Genomic DNA, 6,144 nt, shown 5'->3' on the forward strand with positions numbered 1-6,144 from the left:
TGGTGCCCTGGACCGGAAAGGAGGGGGACGTGGAAGTCCTGATGAGAGCATGCCTGCCCATCTGCAGCTGGGTGGAGTTCCACGAGGGCAGCCTGGATTGGAGGGATGTCCCCTGAGAGGCTCCTAGGGCACGGGGACATGGCACGGCTTTGCAGCCTCCAAGAGATATGCAACCAAGGAAAAGAGCGCTCTCGCCTGGGTAGAAGTCAAAGCCCAGAGGGGGGAGTCCATCCTGGTGGAAGTCCAGAAGGGAGAAAAAGGGGTGGAAGGTGGACGGGCAGGAAGCACACCCTCCTGGGTGAGAGGGTCCAGATTGTGCCCCGGTGGGATGGAAGTCCTCAAGGGAGCATCTGGAAGAAGGCAGCGGGGCCAGGAGTGCTCCTGCCTGGTTGAGCGGGGTGTAAAGTAGTCTGAAGTTAGCTTTGGAAAAGTTCTTCAGTTTCTTTTTGCTCCTGTGGGAAAGTTAGATCCAATAGTTACTTCATACGAGACAGCTTTATGGTCCAACCTTACCACGTAAGGCACCCCACTTGGGGGGGGGGGGCAGTGCAGTGACTCCCCATGTTGGTGAGTACTATGTCTAGGACATTTGAGCCCCTTGTGGGGGTGCAGATCGTCTGTTCCAGAGCATTTCAATTAAAGTCCAGGAACCTCTGGGCAAATGTGTTTGTGCTCATGTATGTCATGCAGTTGATGGAAGGATAGTTAAAATTACCCATGACTAAGGTGCTTTGCTGTATGGAAAGCGACTCTAATAAGTCCAGGTATGCAGTGTATTTTTCTTGGTTCATGGTAGGGGACCTATAGTAGAGCATTTTGCCTAGAGTTAACATAATAGGAGTAGTTCGAGAGTTATACTGTTTGACCAGTCTCAAGGTGTACTTTAATGAAGATGGATACATCTCCATCTTTGGTTCTTTTATACTCATTTTGAGGTCTGAATATGTGGAAGGCATTGTAGCCTTGCATAGCCAGGGTACTCTCCGCAGCCTTCAACCATGTCTCAGTGACTGCACAGACTTCAGCATCTTCCAAGGTGAGGAGTGCTTCCAGTGAGTGCAGCTTCATGTTTAGACTTCTATATTAAGCAGCAGAACCTTGAGTTTGCCTCAGGTGGATTTTGTTACATCAGAAATGTTGTTGCTTTGACATTGCCTATAAAAGGCACTATGGGGGAAGCAAGTGCCTTTGCCTTATTGGATTGCCTAGACGAGACAGGTACAGACCATCTGTGGCAAAGCATTGTGGCTAATGCCTGAGTACACATTTGTAGAGGAGTCATTGTTGTCTGTGAGTGTGGGTGGTATAACATTTTTTATACCAAAAAATATTGAAAAAGGCACTATGGGCACAGTATCAGAAAGCTCAGAGGAGACAGGTGTAAACAATCTCTGGCAAAGCAGCATGGTCTGTCGACCATGTCAATCCAGGCTGATGGATACTGGATCCTCATGGACTGACACCAGAAGCTAAGCCAATTGTTGAAGTCAATCATTTTTTGTTTATACTGTAGCATCATCCTGCAAGAAGGTAAAATGCTGTTTAGGGCTAGGGTCATACCTGTCTGGGACACATAGTCTGAGAGTTCAGTCATGTCTCTCTTCATATAGTCCAGAGGTACATCTCAAGTCAGTCATCCCAACATGAAATATGACAGTCATAACAGTACTTGTTGTTGAGTGACTTGGGTATATGCGTGATCTGATGGATCCTTGCACCTGACAGGCATCTGACTGTGACCTTCTCCATATACAGCCTGGTGAGGGGAAAATCTGTGTGTCTCAGTATGGAGTCTCCTATGACCAGGACATACGGTTTAGAGGTGTTTTGCCTCAGGGGCTTATTTGTTGAGACACATTTGTATGTGTTTGTGATGCCCCCTACACTGACCCAGTAATCAAGGAGCCTCAATCCTCACCACTGTCAGCAGTGAGGGTATGTAGACAATGGGAGGATGACAAGTATGCACACGGTAAAGTACAATTTCCCTTAATAGCACACAGACTTTACAGTCAGTCTGGAACTGATTTCTACCTCTTTCTCCAGATCCCCAATAAGACTCCCCACTGGCACAGCTATAGGGTTGAGATCTCAGCTGAGTGGTCAAGCGAAAACCTTCAGCATCCTTTCTGTCCAACCAGTGCTTCATGTCCCTGCCCAAGTAGCTGACATAAACACACATTTTGAGATTTGATTTACACATAACACACACACACACACACACACACACACACACACACACACACACACACACACACACACACACACGGGAAAGACTAGCACAGGTTTACTAGCTATGTCCCCTTCTGGCCAGACTATAAGGTAATCACTGCCACCAGCCACTCTTATCAGCTACTCTAGTCCCTTAACAAAGGGTGTCCAGTCCTACTGTATAATGTTACTAATAATCCAAATGGTAGTTTTGACCAAGACTTGCAAGGCTATTTAGGAGTGGCCTGTACAGTGTCACCAAATACATATGCACATACTCTAAGAGCTTAAATATGCCTCACAAATATCCCACAAAGATAGGTTTAAATATATTTAGTAATAAATAATAAAAGAACAAGAAAATGCTCAGAAAACAAACACAGTTACTTCAGAGTTCAGAATCACAGGAAATATTTTAAAACAACATTGCAGGACAGTCTCAAATAAATACAGAAAATATCTAAACTAATCTTTATTATATTCCTATCTATATTTAAACGAGATACTATACCCTAAGTATTACTTACAGAACAAATGCAGATGTGATGATGAGTGAATATTTCCAGGTCAAAGACAAAATACAAAATGCACAGTTCTTAAAGCAATATCAAGTATTACTGCTGGATTAGCTTATATGACATCAGTTTTTGTCACCTGGCTTTAGTTCCCAGGCTAAACAGAAACTTAACAGAATTTACATCTCTGTGTGATAATTACATATCTTTCAGAACTGTGCAGCTGCTAGGAAGTCATAAAGCAATAAAACTTTTACATTTTAAGCCTAGTAACTACTTCTCTCCAAGACAATACAAAAATGTCCTTGCTGCATTGAAACTAACGTTTATAGCACATTGTATAGCACTTAATTTCAAATTATTTTCTTGAAGATTTTAAGTTAATCTTCTATGTTCCAGCAGGGTATGCTGTGGTTACATTCTTGAAGCTACATAACATACAGTTCTGTATAAATCATGTCAATATTCACAAATTGCATAGAATTATTTACAAACTTCCACATAGCTGGGTTAGCAGTGTCACAGTGTTATTATATGTAGTGGCTTCTATTTGCATAACAGTGTATGCACTTTGTTTACGTTTGAGAGGTCTCTGAACATTTGGACTAGTAGTGAGTATCTCCATGTACGTGAGGCTATATGTCATGTCTTTAGTTTGCGTGAGAGCTGAAGAGTGTGTACATGAATGTTGTTACATGAGAGCACTGATTCCAATTTCATAGTGTACTTACATCTCTCACACAGGGTGTTTGTTGTAGGATTAAGTGGTTGTCAGTGTATATATGAGGCAACTACATTGTATCAGTATTCCCATGTCAATCAGGCTGGCCAAAGAAATGATAGGAAACTGTCCATTATAGCAGTTTTTTACAGTATGAGCTATTAGGGAGAGGAGTGTGCTAGATTGACCAGTTTTTGCACTAGGACTATCAAGCTATTATGGAAAGGAGTGGGCTAGAGGGGAGAAACAGTTATGTAGTGGTTTGGCATGTTTTCTGTAGTCTGCAGCACATTTTATTACAAAGAAATCAGAATGCAGCACCATCAGTTACTCAGTCAGACAATGATTCCATAAACAAACACAGTTATATTCAAATGGAAGGTAAAAAATAAGATGGCACAGGATAAGATAAGGTTCTTAGTAAGGTGTATAATGCTTGGCATACGGTGTAATAACACAGAAGTAAAACTAACAAATCATTGTCTACCAGTGGATTGACTGATCACTTCTAGGGAGAAAACTATGGATGTGTGAATCACCTCAATGACAGACCATCTGTGCAGTGAGTTTGCATGTTATACTGCAAGGAATTAATGCTGGAAAGAAAACATTTGAATAATTTGTGCATCTGTGAAGATGAAGACACAGCAAAGCAATCAATCCGTAGTAGACTACTGTTTACTGCAATGTGATAAACAGCTTACTACAGTATGACATCAGAGTTATTACACTGTATGCCAAGTACAATAAACGTTATTCGCAATTTATTTGTAGTGAATAGAGTGCACTCTTTTCCCTAAAAGTGATCAAGCAATCCATTGGTAGACAGTGATTTATTAGTTTTACATCTGTTTTATTACACTGTATGCCAAGCATTATATAAATTACTAAGAATGTTATCATGTTCCATCTTACATGGACATAGCTTATACCATGCAGAAATCCCCAGCTCATGCGGTGCATGTAATATGCTTCTGCCTTCAGTAGATTCTGCAGTTCACATGATCTTTAATGTACAAGGATAATCTGTCAAAAAGTCTGACTTCTCACTTACCTCAATATTAAGCTGCCATGAAGCACACGCAGAAAAAATAGAATGGTTGCCATATTGTTTTCCTTCACTAAACAGTCACTCACTAAATGTGACAGTTCAGTGAGCATTAAGTAAGTAAGTAAATTAATTAATTAAATTGGAGAAAAGGGAAAATTAAAAAGTAGCATATATATATATATATATATATATATATATATATATATATATATATACAAAGTTCACTATGTGATCTGAATATGTATGAAAAGGTTGTTTAATAGAAAACAAAAATGACATGCCTTGGTTAGAGTTGAGGATAATTTTAAATGAGCACTGTAAAGTAATGTAGTGTAATAATGCTTGCTCAGACTACACAGACGTGTGTGTGTGTGTGTGTGTGTGTGTGTGTGTGTGTGTGTGTGTGTGTGTGTGTGTGTGTATGTGTGTGGGCGCGCGCGTGTGCTTGGGTGCATGTTTGGGCATTTATTTATTTGTATTTGTTTATATGTATGTGTGTATGGGTGTGTGTGTGTGTGTGTCTGTGTGCACAATAAATAAGTATATGTACATTTTGAATGTAAAATATATCCCCCAGCAGAAATGACATATTCTAAAACAACTATGAAACATTAGACAGTGGATGTATTTTATATCAAAAATATTACAAATACTTATACACTAATAATAAAACAATACCAATCAATATAATAGATAGCAGATTTTCTAAGTGCAATAATGTCTGCCAAGGTAGGGCTTTTAAAGAATTAATGGACCCTTCAAGGTTGGAGATGCCCTCTGCTGGCCTCACAACACCCCTGAACAGTCTGTTATTGCCTCAGTAAGGCCCACCCTGTTACGTATTATTGCTTGCTTCATGATGGCTGTATTTAATGAGCTCTTTAAAAAAAAACATGCACCACATAACATACAGTTTCATGTAGCTAGCTCATTACAGTTTAAAGTATATACCTCATGTTCTACATCCTTACATACACACACACACACACACACACACACACACACACACACACACACACACACACGTCTGTGTAGTCTGAGCAAGCATTATTACACTACATTACTTTACAGTGCTCATTTAAAATTATCCTCAACTCTAACCAAGGCATGTCATTTTTGTTTTCTATTAAACAACCTTTACATACATATTCAGATCACATAGTTTCATAGGTTCATAGATATGCACTAAGCTAATGACCACAAGGACCTTTTGAAGCCTAGCCATGCATCCCAAATATCTTACAAGTACTGGTACCCCTGATAAGTGTAAGCACAGGCTTGAGAGAAGAAACATGCACAACCAGGGCCCTAGAAGATGAACCATTTACAGGGTGCCTGTGTCCATTAGAGACATAGGTGTCACACCAGGGATGAATTTTCTGTTTCCCAGCCAAATGCCAAAATTACACATGAATTGGATTAGGGAGAAACCCTGCATCATATGGAAGGGGATTCTGTTCCAGAGTAGGGGTAGTGTGTGGGATACATACCTGTCTATCCAGCAGGTCCTATTTATATCACAGGCATTTTGTAAGTCTTTAGCATGGGTAATTGCAGTGCTGTTTGTTTTTCAGATATGCAAAAGGTCCATCAGGCTGGGGTCTGACAATGATTTGTATGCCAGGCATAGATCTCCCCTTATTGAC

This window comes from Protopterus annectens, chromosome 2.part1, assembly GCF_019279795.1.
Source record: "Protopterus annectens isolate FY-2018-M chromosome 2.part1, PAN1.0, whole genome shotgun sequence".
In the NCBI taxonomy this organism is placed as follows: Eukaryota; Metazoa; Chordata; order Ceratodontiformes; family Protopteridae; genus Protopterus; species Protopterus annectens.